Consider the following 12,847-nt stretch of genomic DNA (forward strand, 5'->3'; position numbering starts at 1 on the left):
TCTTGGAAGTTACACTCTCTGTTGTCACTCATGACTGGAAGGCTGTCCCCAGCACCCTGCCAGGTCTCTGCTCTTTAAACACCAGGGCACCTCAAGCGACTTTGTTCACATTTCTCTGGCGTTTTATACTGAACATGTCATAAAATAAATGTCTCCAATTTGCTTCTTCTGCAGGGGCATTGCTCCTCTCCCCACCCCCATCTTTCTTTGGAGTTAATTCCACTTTGACAGACGGTTGCTATAGCATTCTCTTTCTGACGTCAAACAATTTAAAGAAGCAGAGCTGGGAAACAAGATTGCAGAGCTGGGGAAGGGTTTAAAGACTATCAGGAGAGCTTGACACCCCCGTGGCCTTCCACGGTTTCCTTTTCAACTGCTCCGCAACGTCACCTGGAATAAAATCCACTCGTACCTACAGGCAAGGAGGCCACACACGGCACTCTGAATGTGACAGGGAAGAAAATGCAGCTGCTCTGTGTAAAAGCCACATCAGCACGGATGTGAAAACACCAAGAGACCAGGATGATGAAGTGGTTTCTCCCCAAAGTTTTGCTTTCCCTAATTAATGCTGGTTGCTCTTTCTCAGTTAAGAAGAAAATGAAGAAGTGCCCGACCTACACGTCAAAGAGTTGGGATGGTTGGTTGCTGCCCGAGTAGTCTAATTTTTGATGGCGTGTTTCAGTAATAAGTCCTAAACTAGAAGGTTGGAAACAAAGAGAAGCAGGTACTTAGGGAGCGCTTATATTTCTAACGCTCCCTGCCTCAGCCTGCCTCTGTCTTTTATCCCCATTTCACAGATTAGCAAATTGAGGCCCACCAGGATTCAGTTTGTTTCGTGGAATCACGTAACATGGCACCTGACTAAACCAACTCGAAAGCCTTTTCCTTTGTTTTGATTGCCTCCCTCTTAATCCTGTGCACCATCACGTACCATATGGCAGGATTTGAGAAATGCTCTACTTTCAACTGTATATTGAAAGACATGCATCTGGGGAAATTTAGTGGAAAGCCCTGGGGTACTGAATCTATTCTGGAGACAGTCGGGGGAACAGACATTAATAGCTCCAAAACATGAACTGCAGAGCCTGAAAAGATTGATGATCTTTGATGATCTATGGGAATTTGACATGGACAGAAATTCAAGCCGAATAGTCTGAATACTAAAAAGAAGTAAAGACGTATTCGTCACCCAAACAAACCCACTTCTTATTATATTTGTTTTGTTACCTGTCGGTTTTCTGAAAAGAACCCTTACTTTTAAGAGCAAACCTGTATAGTGTGCGCTGGAAAGCAGAGTCAGTGAGATTTCATTACCTACAGCAATGTCCCAAGAATAACAAAGTATGTGGATGGATTCTCACAGCTCCTCGTGTCTCCAAGAATAAGGAGGCCTGTGGAGGGTGGGGTAAAGAAGAGAGAGGGAGAGGGAGAGAGAGAGAGAGAGAGAGAGAGAGAGAGAGAGAGAGAGAGAGAGAGAGAGACTGGGAATCTGGTGGAGAGAAACTCAGAGATACAGAGACAGAGTCAGAAACTGAGAGCAAGAGAGAAATTGAAAGAGACAGCTAAGAGGATACACAGGATCATACACATACACATACGTACACACAGCTCATTGTTGGTGCTACTGGCTGTGTGGAAGATGGTCCCTCAGGACCGAGCCTGGTGATCCACAGCAGCATCTAGATCACTAACTCACTGGATCCATATTCTGAAACTATGGTATTAACAGAACATAAGGGGAGCCTCAGATACAGAATCCTGGTGCCCTTTGCCCTCATCTCCAGGATGGCATTCACCAGGAGGACCCATCTACTAGGTACTCCAAGGACAAAGAACTGCAGACAGTTGCTTGTTTGGTTTTTCAGTCCTGACCTGCTCAGAGCCTCTCAGATTGGTGTTCAGAAGAAAGGAACTAGTTTCCTAGGGGGTTCAGTGACAGTTCCTTATAGAGAGATGTGTCCCCTTTGGTCCAGTTCAGAGACTTTCTGTCTTTGATCCTGATTGCGTCGTTTGAATTCTCTTTCCAGTGAGTGCTCCTCACATTTATGGCGCCACAGGCTTGTAACCTCTGCTTCCAAATCATACTCTAGAGACACTCATTTTTTTTTTTTTTTGTTACTTTACCAAGTGCGCTACAAACGATAGAGCCAGCAAAGTGGACGGTTTTCAGCAAGCACTGCCCCCTCAGAGATGAATGGTTTTCAATTGTGAGCCCAAATTATGTACATCAGTTTGCAGCACAGATATCTGATGGCTCACAACCCCCTGTAACTGCAGGTCCAGGCTATCCAGTGCCCTCTCCCACCCCCTGAGGGCTCTACATCTGCATGTGTGTATACACACAGAGACACACAATTAAAAAGAATAAATAGTCTCAGAAAGAAATTGTCTTCCAGGACCTTAAGAGTTCCTCATGCGAGTGAGAAGCAAGACTCCTTAGAGTCTGGCAGAAGTGAGTTATGGGCTTTTTCTACCAGGCATTCTGAACACAGCTCAGTCTTACTGGAATCATTCCTCTTGCTCATACAGACCACATTTTTGTCCCAGCCCTTTCACAGTGTATGCTTTGAGCTTACCCTTTCAGTACCCTGACACACACACACACACACACACACACACACACACACACACTCCCGCTGTAAAATGCTTATAGCTCCTAGGTAACTTCCCTCAGGTCCTCAGCAAGAACAGTTTCAAACCCATCTTCTTCAGGCATCTCAGAGAATTTAGGAGAGTGCTACACTGGGCTAATGATGTCTGCACAGGCATGGGACAGGGACTAGAAGTGTGCAGGCACATGCTACCTGTTCTTCATCTTGTACTTCCTGTTCTGGGAATCCTGTTGGAAAAGGACTTTGGCACAGCAGAAAGAACACAAACTTAATATTATGTCAAAGACTCAGTGTAAGGCTCATGATATATATATATATATATATATATATATATATATATATATATATATATAATTTCCCTAGGATCCATATCTATATATAGTTCCTAGGATCCTATAGTCTGCATTGGGTCTACCTTATCATATACTGAATTCTGTCATAGTTGACAAATACTTCTGGCACTATTGGGCAGTTAAACATTCACTAATTAGCTCACCCTATCCTAAGAAGACTTTTGAATAGCATGTTTTAGGGAGCCACTCTGACCTGTTCGTACTGGTGAATAAAAACATTTGATTAGTTCTTTCTTGCTCCATGTAAGCAACCCTGAAACAATGGAGTCACACAAGCAATGTGTTCCAGTATATGTGTGTGTGTGTGTGTGTGCACGTGCGCGCGCGCACGCCTGTGGTGAGGTGTCTCACAGCATGCTAGGCACAGCAGTAGTCATCTTTTTTGCTCCTGAACATCTTTGTGCAGGGCTTGGTGGCCTAGCAGAAACATCTTTTACTTTTTGCCCTGTCAGCCACGCAGTTAGCCATGGCTTTTTCATGGGGCTTGGAAATCAGGGCTACCTGTTGGCTGGAAGACCAGCCAAGTGTGTGGGAAGAGAGCTTAGTTTCTTTTCTCACGGGCCTTTCCATGAATTGTGAATTCCACACAGGCCAGTGGCTGAGTTCTAAGAGCAGGTGTTCTGGAGAACAAGGAGGAAGTGCACAGTCTCAATGACAGCCACACAGCACAGCTGTGATTTCTGTATGCTCTTGGTCTAGCCTGGCAATACTGATAGACACGCAGACCTCTTAATGAAATAGTGATCCATCCTAGGAGAGCAGGGGGCTAGCATCTACCCTTAGAGACATCTTCAGACATGTATCCTTCTGGCTTGGGCTTGCACATGTACACCTGCCATCCCAGCACACTAGAGGCTGAGGTGGAATGACTGTAGCTGGAGGTCAGTGTAGGTAGGCTGCACAGTGAAAACTTGCTTTAAAGAACAACAGCACAGGGGGCTGGAGAGATGGCTCAGTGGTTAAGAGCACTGACTGCTCTTCCAGAGGTCCTGAGTTCAATTCCCAGTAACCACATGGTGGCTCACAGCCATCTGTAATGGGATTCAATGCCATCTTCTGGTGTGTTCAAAGACAGCTACAGTGTACTCACATACATAAAAATAAATAAACCTTAAAAAAAAAAAAAGAACAACAGCATTGGTCACAACAAAAGCCCACACCAAAGCACCACCATCAATCAACTCTCAGTTTCATAACTAAGAGCTTATCTCTCTTTTCCTTTCTTCCTTATAGGATAAGTTTTACTTATGATAATGTGTCCTGTCAAATATTTCAAACAATAGAAAATGTCTCATTTTTTTCTTATATGATGCTTTTTCTCTTCTTCCTTTCTCTTCCTTCCTTCCTTTCTTTATCTCTCTCTCTCCTCTCTCTCTTTCTTTCTTTCTTTCTTTCTTTCTTTCTTTCTTTTTCTTTCTTTCTTTCTTTTTGAGACTTTGCTGGTTCAGTTTTGTTAACATGACCCATACTAGAGATACCTAAGAAGAGGAAACATCAGTTAAGGACTCCATCAGCTTGATCGTGGGGATGTTTGGGAGGCATTTTCTTGATTAATGATTGATGTGGGAGGACCACTGTGGCATGCCTGGGCAACGTGGTCCTGGGACATATAAGCAAAAAAGCAGGGCAAGCCATTGGAGGAAAAGCAGGAAGTAGCTTTCTCCATGGCCTCTACTTTGGTTCCTGTCTCTAGTTCCTGCCCTGATTTCCCTCAGTTACTACCTAGAAGTTGTAAGATGAAATAAACTGTCTCCTTTCTAAGTTGGTTTGGGGTCAGGGTCCTGGTGTGTGTGTGTGTGTGTGTGTGTGTGTGTGTGTGTGTGTGTTCATCTCAACACAAGCTAGAGTTACCAGGAAAGAGGAACCTCAGTTGATATAATACTTCCACCAGATTGCCTGTAGACATTTTCTTGATTAATGTTTGGGAAGTCCTACTTTGGTACTGGGTTATACAATGAAAGCAGGCCAAGCAGATCATTGAGATAAAGTCAGTAAGCAGCATTCCTCTATGGCCCCTGCTTCAGCTTCTGCCCTGATTTTACTTTACGATGAAGTAACTACAAATATAAGCTAAAATAAACCTTTTGCTCTCCAAGTTGCTTTGGTCACTGTGATGGTTTGAATGAGAGGCCTCCTCATATTCATCTGAATACTACTTGGTCCCCAGTTTGTGGTGATGTTTGGGGAGGCTTAGGAGGTATGGCCTTTCTGAAGGATGTATGTCACGTGGGAGCACTTGGAAATTTCAAAAGCCAAATGCCATTTCTGGTTCACACTCTCTGCTTCCTGTTTGTGGGTGTGAGACGTGAATGCTCACATGCAGCTGCCCCGGCCACCAAGCTTCTCCACCATGGTAGTAATAGACTCTTATCTCTCTGGATCCATAAGTCCCAAATAAACGCTTCTATAAGTTGCCTTGATCATGATGTATTACCATAGCAACAGAAAAGTAACCAATTATGGTCATTATCACAGTAACAGAAAACTAACTAATGCACTCAGTTTTTTTTTGTCACAGAGACAAAAAGCAAAATGGGATAGATAATATGACATCCTGTAGCCCAGGCTGGCCTCAAACTCATGATAGTCTTCCTTCTTCAGATTACAGGCACCAGCCACCATGCATGTCTAGTTACTAATGTGTTTTTTTTTTTTTTTTAAAGGAAGGGTAGACTAGGCTGGCCTCGAACTCACAGATATCTATCTCTACCACTAGAATATGGGCATTGTGCACCCACACCTAGCTAACTTCTTAATTTTTATTTTAGAAATTATATTGTGAACGTGACCTTTTGGTATAGAGTACGGTTTTCATACTCTGTGGTATAATTTTCAGCTCAAGCACAGATTCCATGGACTGGCATTATAAACATGGTGAGTGCAGTCCAGTTGACTGAATAAATTCTCTTATATTTCTTTCCTTTCCCCCTCATCCCTAATAAGCATTGATTGTCCTCCATCATTACAGTTCTGTCATGTTTTATTTATTTTTTTATTTTTTTCATTTATCTTATTTATTTATTTATCTTATTTATTTATTTATTTATGGTTTTTTTGAGACAGGGTTTCTCTGTGTAGCCCTGGCTGTCCTGGAACTCACTCTGTAGTCCAGGCTGGCCTCGAACTCAGAAATCTGCCTGCCTCTGCCTCCCAAGTGCTGGGATTAAAGGCGTGCGCCACCACCGCCCGGCTATTTTTTTTTTCTCTTAAAATATAAGCATCTCTCTATGTAACCAAACCTATCCCAGCCTATTGAGTGCTGGGATTACAGGCATTTACGACCACTACACCTGATGAAGTCATATACTCTCATGGAATGTAGACTTTGAGACTAGCAACATTCATTAAACATAGCATGTTGGTTCATTCATTTAAAAATAATGTTTTTATTCCTTGAAAGCACCATATATTTAGACAATGTGTTTTGATCATATCCATCCATCACTTCCTCCTTCCAATTTCCCTTAGTGCCCCTACCCTCACACACACACACACACACACACACACACACACACACACGAGTGTGAGTACCCCTGAAGACCCAGCCATTAGATCCTCAGAGCTGGAGTTACAGGTAGATGTGAGCCACCTGATAAGGATGCAGAGAACTGAACATGTTCTTCCGTCTCTACAGCTCCTTCCCCCATGTCTTTTTTGTTGTTGTTGTTGTTGTTGCTGATAACTCCCTGAATCATGAGGATGTGGCCATCAGTGGCCAGGAGCAACCTACCATGTCCCAAGAGGTGAGTGACTCCCCCTCCCTCAGCAGGTATCAGCTGCCAACGGTTCCTCCTATAGGGGTAGGGTCTGATCTCCCTACTTCCCATAAATGCTGAAATACTGACTGGATTGATCTTGTGCAGGTCTGGTACCGGTAACCATGGCTGCTGTGATATGCACAATAGCCATGTTGTGTCCGGAAGTCACCAAGTCCCTCTTTACCATCCATCAGTCCTTAAATTATTTCACCAGCCTCTAGTGGGAGCTTGGTATTGATGACACATCTACAGCTGAACACAGACACCACTTTGAGCAGTTAGGAGTCTCTCCGTTTAACCACTACCCACTGCAAAAAGACCAATCTCTGACCAAAGTTGAGAGCAACACCAGTCTATAGATATGTTTAGGTGTAAGGGGGTGATTCTGATGCTAAGGTCCTGTTCCCTAATTGGTTTTTGATCTGTCAGTAAAGAAAGCCTTGAGCCAATTGTTGGGCAGAAGATACAAGCAGGACTTCCAGGTCTCAAGAGGAAGAGGCAGACGTAAGGAAGTATAGGTGGTTTGGTTTGGTTTGGTTTTGCCACACCTTGGAAGGAGAAGAAGCCAGCAGCCATGTGAGGTGTCAGGAGGAGCTGGGGCCTGTGGCCACTACTACAGGAGGGTGGTCAGGGATGTTTGGCAAAGGCTAGGTGGGACTAGCCACTGAAGTTTAGGGCAGGTAGGAGGAAGATATAAAAATATCATTATTGGCACGCTTTTCCAGGCTGGAGATAGTAGCACTCAGCAATTGTGTCTTAAGGGAAGTTGAAAAGGAACACACTGTGTGTATGCCTTTTGTCTGAGGATTCAAGGGAAACGGGGTGGGGGCTGGTAGCATGGTCACCTCACGGAGTAAAAGCAGGTAGAGCACACATACAACATTTAGGATGCATTTTTACAGCATGGTCATTTAGCAAAACAGCAACAGAAGATTACTCACTTATAACTTACAAGCTCCCCAGTCATGAGCTTTTAACCACTTTTAAAGTATCAGGCATCAACTCCCTCCTGTAGAACTAGCCTCATATCCAATCAGAAACTACCTCGCTACTATTGCACCAGAAGATACATCTTGTTTAAGTCCATTAGTGGTTTTTTTCTCCCAGAAGCCTCCATGGTATCTTCTGTCACAATGTAACCTAGACAGGGAAAGAGGTTCCCGGTCAGTCTGATGCAGATTTTTCTATGTCCTGTGTTCAAAGTGAGTGGCGTCTTTAAGGCTTTATCTAATGGATCATTTTCACGGCTGAGCAATAATGTATGCTTTTCTATATTGTCTTGGTTAGAGTTACTATTGCTGTGACAGAACACCATGACCAAAACCAGCATGGGGACAAATGGAGTTTATATCACACAGATTTCCATGTAACAGTTCATTATCAAAAGCAGCAAGGGTAGGAACTTACACAAGGCAGGAACCTAGAGGGAGGAGCTGATGCAGAGGCCATGTTCATATAGCTTGCTCAGCCTGCTTTCTTATAGAACCCAGGACCACCAGCCCAGGGATGGCCCCACCCATCATGTGCTGGGCCCTCCCCCATCAATCACTAATTAATAAAATGCATATACAGGCTTGCATATGGTCAGATTTTATAGAGACATTCTCTCTTGCACGCAAGAGACAGGGTTTCTTTGTGTAGCCCTGGCTGTTCTGGAATTCACTGTGTAGACCAGGCTGGCCTCAAACTCAGAAATCCACCTGCCTCTGCCTCCCAAGTGCTGCGATTAAAGGCGTGCGCCACCACTGCCCAGCAGAGGCATTTTCTCAATTGAAGCTCCCTCCTCTTTGATGAGTCTGTCTTGGGTCAAGTTGCCATAAGTAGCCAGTACATATATGTATTAATTTGGCAAGTGAATTGTCTTTGTATTTTCTTCAGCATTATGGGTACATGTTATAATGTACCTTCTGCCTTTCCTGCTCTGACCCCTATCCATAGATTTATTTCTAATTAATTTCCTAAATCACAACACTGATTGGCTCAAAGAACCTGCAATGTTATACCACTTACATTTTTTTTTATCGTTGTAACAAAATGCTTACCAAGCAGCAGTTGGGGGGAGGGGGTGGATTTGTTACGTTCACTGCTAGAGAAGGTATGCTCCAAGGAGGGCGAGGCAATCAGTCACAGTCAGTCTACAGGCAGGAAGCAGCTATCAGACCTCAAGGCTTGGCTTCAGTGAGACCCCCACCTCTTAAATTTTCCACAACTTTCTAAAACACCACAGCTAGAGACCAAGTGTTCAGACACACAAATCTATAGGGACTAATTTCACACTCAACCCACAATAAATGTTTCCCAAGCGTCTACTAAACCCAGTGTGTTCTCTGCAAGGCCTTGTAGAGTCACCCTCCAGCCCTGTTTCCAGATGCTTGCTGCACTTCCTGAGGCTGCTTCCTGTCCCATCTGGTCCTTCTGCTCTTCAGAGGGTTGCCATTCTATCCCTGATGATACCCTTCCCCAAATTGGCCTCTAGGTCCTTCCGTCTAGCACTCTCAAGAACTATCAACTAAACACGATTCTTGCACTCATGTACCCAATAGGCCACTGAGAAACATCATCAGTTTAACTTAGATGCTTGTCCCCAGGTTGTGAACTCTCTTTTATAGGCAGGCAGCAACTCCTGCACCAGGTAGTAGCCGGCTGGGAAACAAGTCTACTTTGCTAGCAGAAGCCAATATATTTCCAAGTGATTGTTGGGCCTCTCCCGTGGGATGGGTATGATTCAAGAGAAGGGTTCCACTCTCCCTTCAGCCCTGCATTCTGCTGGAGCAGCTTTCCCAGGCTCACTTGCTTTACTCAGTTACTGAACACAGAGTGAAGCCGCAAGAGAAGTTCTTTTACATCTGTCTGAACAGTTCCGTGAGAGGGTTTTGAAACTTTTAAAGAACTTAATGATATGGTAATTTTTCAGGTAATTTTCCAATAAAGCAGAAAGAGCTCTGATAGCTGTCATCAACGTGTCACTTCTCTCCGGCAATGAAAGCAACGAAAGGAGCAATGATCGAATAACAGAAATAGTTTCCTAATGGAAGCCTTGTTCCGGACTGCGTGTGAGAGGCACGAGAGGGTGGGAAGGAGCCCCGTGGGACAGCTGGTTTCATTTGTTGGTAGAAATACCGTTCTCCATATCAGACAACAATGACCAAAACATGCACTATAGAACAAGCCTAAAATTAAAAAATAGATTTGGGGACTGGAAAGATGCCTGAGCAGTTAACAGCACTGGCTGCTCTTGCAGAGGACCTGGGTTTGATTTCTAGCTCCTATGTGGAACTTCACAACCACCTGCAATTCTAATTTGATGGAGGCTTTCTTCTGGCTTCCAAAGGCTGCATACATGTTGTATACATAAAACCACACAGGCACACATGCATTCACATGAAAACAAAAAATAAGACAGCCAGACTTTAAAAACAAGAGGATTGTGAATGTTCCATTTTGCCCCAAAATGTATTTAACAGAAAAAGGCATTACATTCAGACTTCCTCATCCATCTTCTCTAGATGGACCTGGAGATCTATTGTGCTTTGAATATGAAATGTTCCTAGACATCCATTATTTGAATGCTTGGCCCCAGCTAGTGATGCTATTTGGGAGATTGTGGAATCTTTAGGAGACGGAGCCTTGGCAGAGGAAGTCCACCAGGTTTTATAGCCCGGCCCCACTTCTCTCTGTTCCCCACTCATCCCCAACTGCCCTGTCCCACATTTAAAAATCCCTTCCCCATTACCCCTCCCCCATCACCCCTCCTCACAAATCTTTCCCCCATTACCCCCTCTTCCAAATCCCTTTCCCACTACCCCCTTTCCCCACATTCCTCCCCCCATTACTCCCTTCGAGGAGAAGAGACATTTATCAATCTTACCACAGCACCTAAAGCCATCAAGGGTTTCTTGAATGAGTGAAGACTCAGGGCCTCCAGGAATCTGTCCATACATTCATTCATTTATAAGTATTTAATATGTTCTCAGACAGTAACGTAGCCTAACTCTGTGTAGATACAGTGAAATTCAGATGAAAACAAACATACACACACATTTGGGTTTGTTTGACTGCTCTAGGTGAGGTAGCCAAGCAGAAGTAAAGTAGGGCACAAGTTCAAAGACTTTGCAATGGTTTTTATGCATTACATCACTCTGAGCTAACACAGAGAACTGGTCTACCTTCTAAGATTTCAGTCCATCATGTGGTGTGAGGAGTGGCAGAGAGTCCATCCAAATGACTGTAGCTAAAGAAGCCTTGGGAGAATTCACTCCCCCAGGGACCATTGGTCCGTGCTCTCATGCATCCAGAATGCTTTAATGGGTGGTGGTGTGCATTGTTTCTTAGTGCTCAGTGGGAAGCCTAGCCATGACTCTGATCCACAATATTAGCGGCAATAATGGATTAAATAGAATCTGCTTTCTCTCTCTCTCTTTTTTTTTAAATGGGGAGGAATCAATTATTAAAGCCAAATATCAGAAAACAAGTCTCTAAAATACTCTAGAGCAGGAAAGAATTAGGAAAGAAGCAGAATTCTTTTAAAAATTATTTTTAAATGTACTATTTTATTAATTCTTTGAGCACTTAATAACACATACAATGTATTTTTGATCAAACTCACTTCCACTCTTCCCCTTACGTCTTCCTAGATCTATCTTCCCATCCACCACAACGTCATGTTTTTCTTATACATGTGGGTATGGGGTATGGAGCCATCTCCTGGAGCACGATGGACTTACTAGCTGCCATATTCTTAAAGAAAAATGGACTCCCTCCCACCAGGAATAATGAACTATTAAGAGCTCTTTAGTTAGGGGTGGTCCTTCATTGAGCCTGCTCCCCTACTAGCTAAGACTTTGAGTGGCTTGATCTTCTACAGATCTTCTGCAGGCAGCTAGCTTCTGAGAGTTCTTGGGGCAGCAGACCTATTATGTCCAGAAGACACTTTCAATCCAGTGTTCCTCAGCTTCTGGCTCTTATTCTGGTCCCTCTTTCATGACAATCCTTAAGACTTGCGGGAGAGGGTATGATATAGACTTCTAGTTTGAGGTTGAGTACTTGAGTTGTGGTTTACTCCTAGACTGAAACATTCCATCTCCCAGGGAAGCACCTTAAGACAGAAGCTAAAGAACCCATCATAGCTTCAGGAAGTCCCTGAAACTGATCAGATTCACTCTCCCTCTCCCCCTCTCTCCCAGAAAAAGCAATAAAAGCTATTGTCACTCTCAGACTCACCAAGCTGCAAAGAAAACTCTAGGATTAGACCATCTGCCTGGAGAAGAACAGGCTAGCCTGAAAGAAGGTTATACTAACTGAGGTACCTGGAAAGGACATTGTCCAATATGTCTGCCTGCAGGCTGTACACTGTGCTCCAGGTTCCCAGCTTTTGTGAGTTGTCACTCATGCTAGAGTGAACATTGGTGATGCAGCTGTCTTTGAGTCATTTCTGTTTCTGCAAGCTACCTCTCACCCATATTTCTGTAAGTAACCCCAATAAAGCTCATTTTTTCACCAAGTTGGATTTTGGTGGTATCCATATTTGGAGTGTGCCGGGTTCTCTGTCTGGGGTGAGTAGACCTGTGTGTAATGCTTCCTAGGAAACATTTTGTCACACAGTAGTGCTCTACAGTCACTTTTCCTCTCCATCTTGGTTACCATCTTTTGTGTCAATCACTGTCCACTGCACAAAGAGAATCTGATGAGGACTAAGATTAAACAGAGTTCTTGTTTTCAAATACTTCTTTCAATCTGTTCAAATGTAAAGTATGTTTATAGAGCATATAAAAGCAAGGACATGCTCAATTATTAGCTCAGTTATGGTCTTAAAGAGATTCATCAGGGATTTAATTTTCCCAGGTATACAGAGATAGAGAGTCAGGGTCACAGAACTGAGTATCCTGCTTAAGGTCCTGAGACAGGCGCAGGGTGTGTGTGTGTGAGGGGTCCTTATCCCCTCATCCCTTCCTAACCCTTCCAAGTTGACTACACAATCTAAGAGGGGTGTACTCGATACACTAAAGCTTTTTGGCAACTGAGAGCACAGCAGACTATCGTACACATATCAGCGTACAACCTACGGACGGTGAGGCTAATAGGTGGACCCAGACCTTTCCAGACTGCGTGTCTTGGCTCTTAGGAG

Source organism: Arvicanthis niloticus, chromosome 4 (assembly GCF_011762505.2).
Source record: "Arvicanthis niloticus isolate mArvNil1 chromosome 4, mArvNil1.pat.X, whole genome shotgun sequence".
Taxonomy (NCBI): domain Eukaryota; kingdom Metazoa; phylum Chordata; class Mammalia; order Rodentia; family Muridae; genus Arvicanthis; species Arvicanthis niloticus.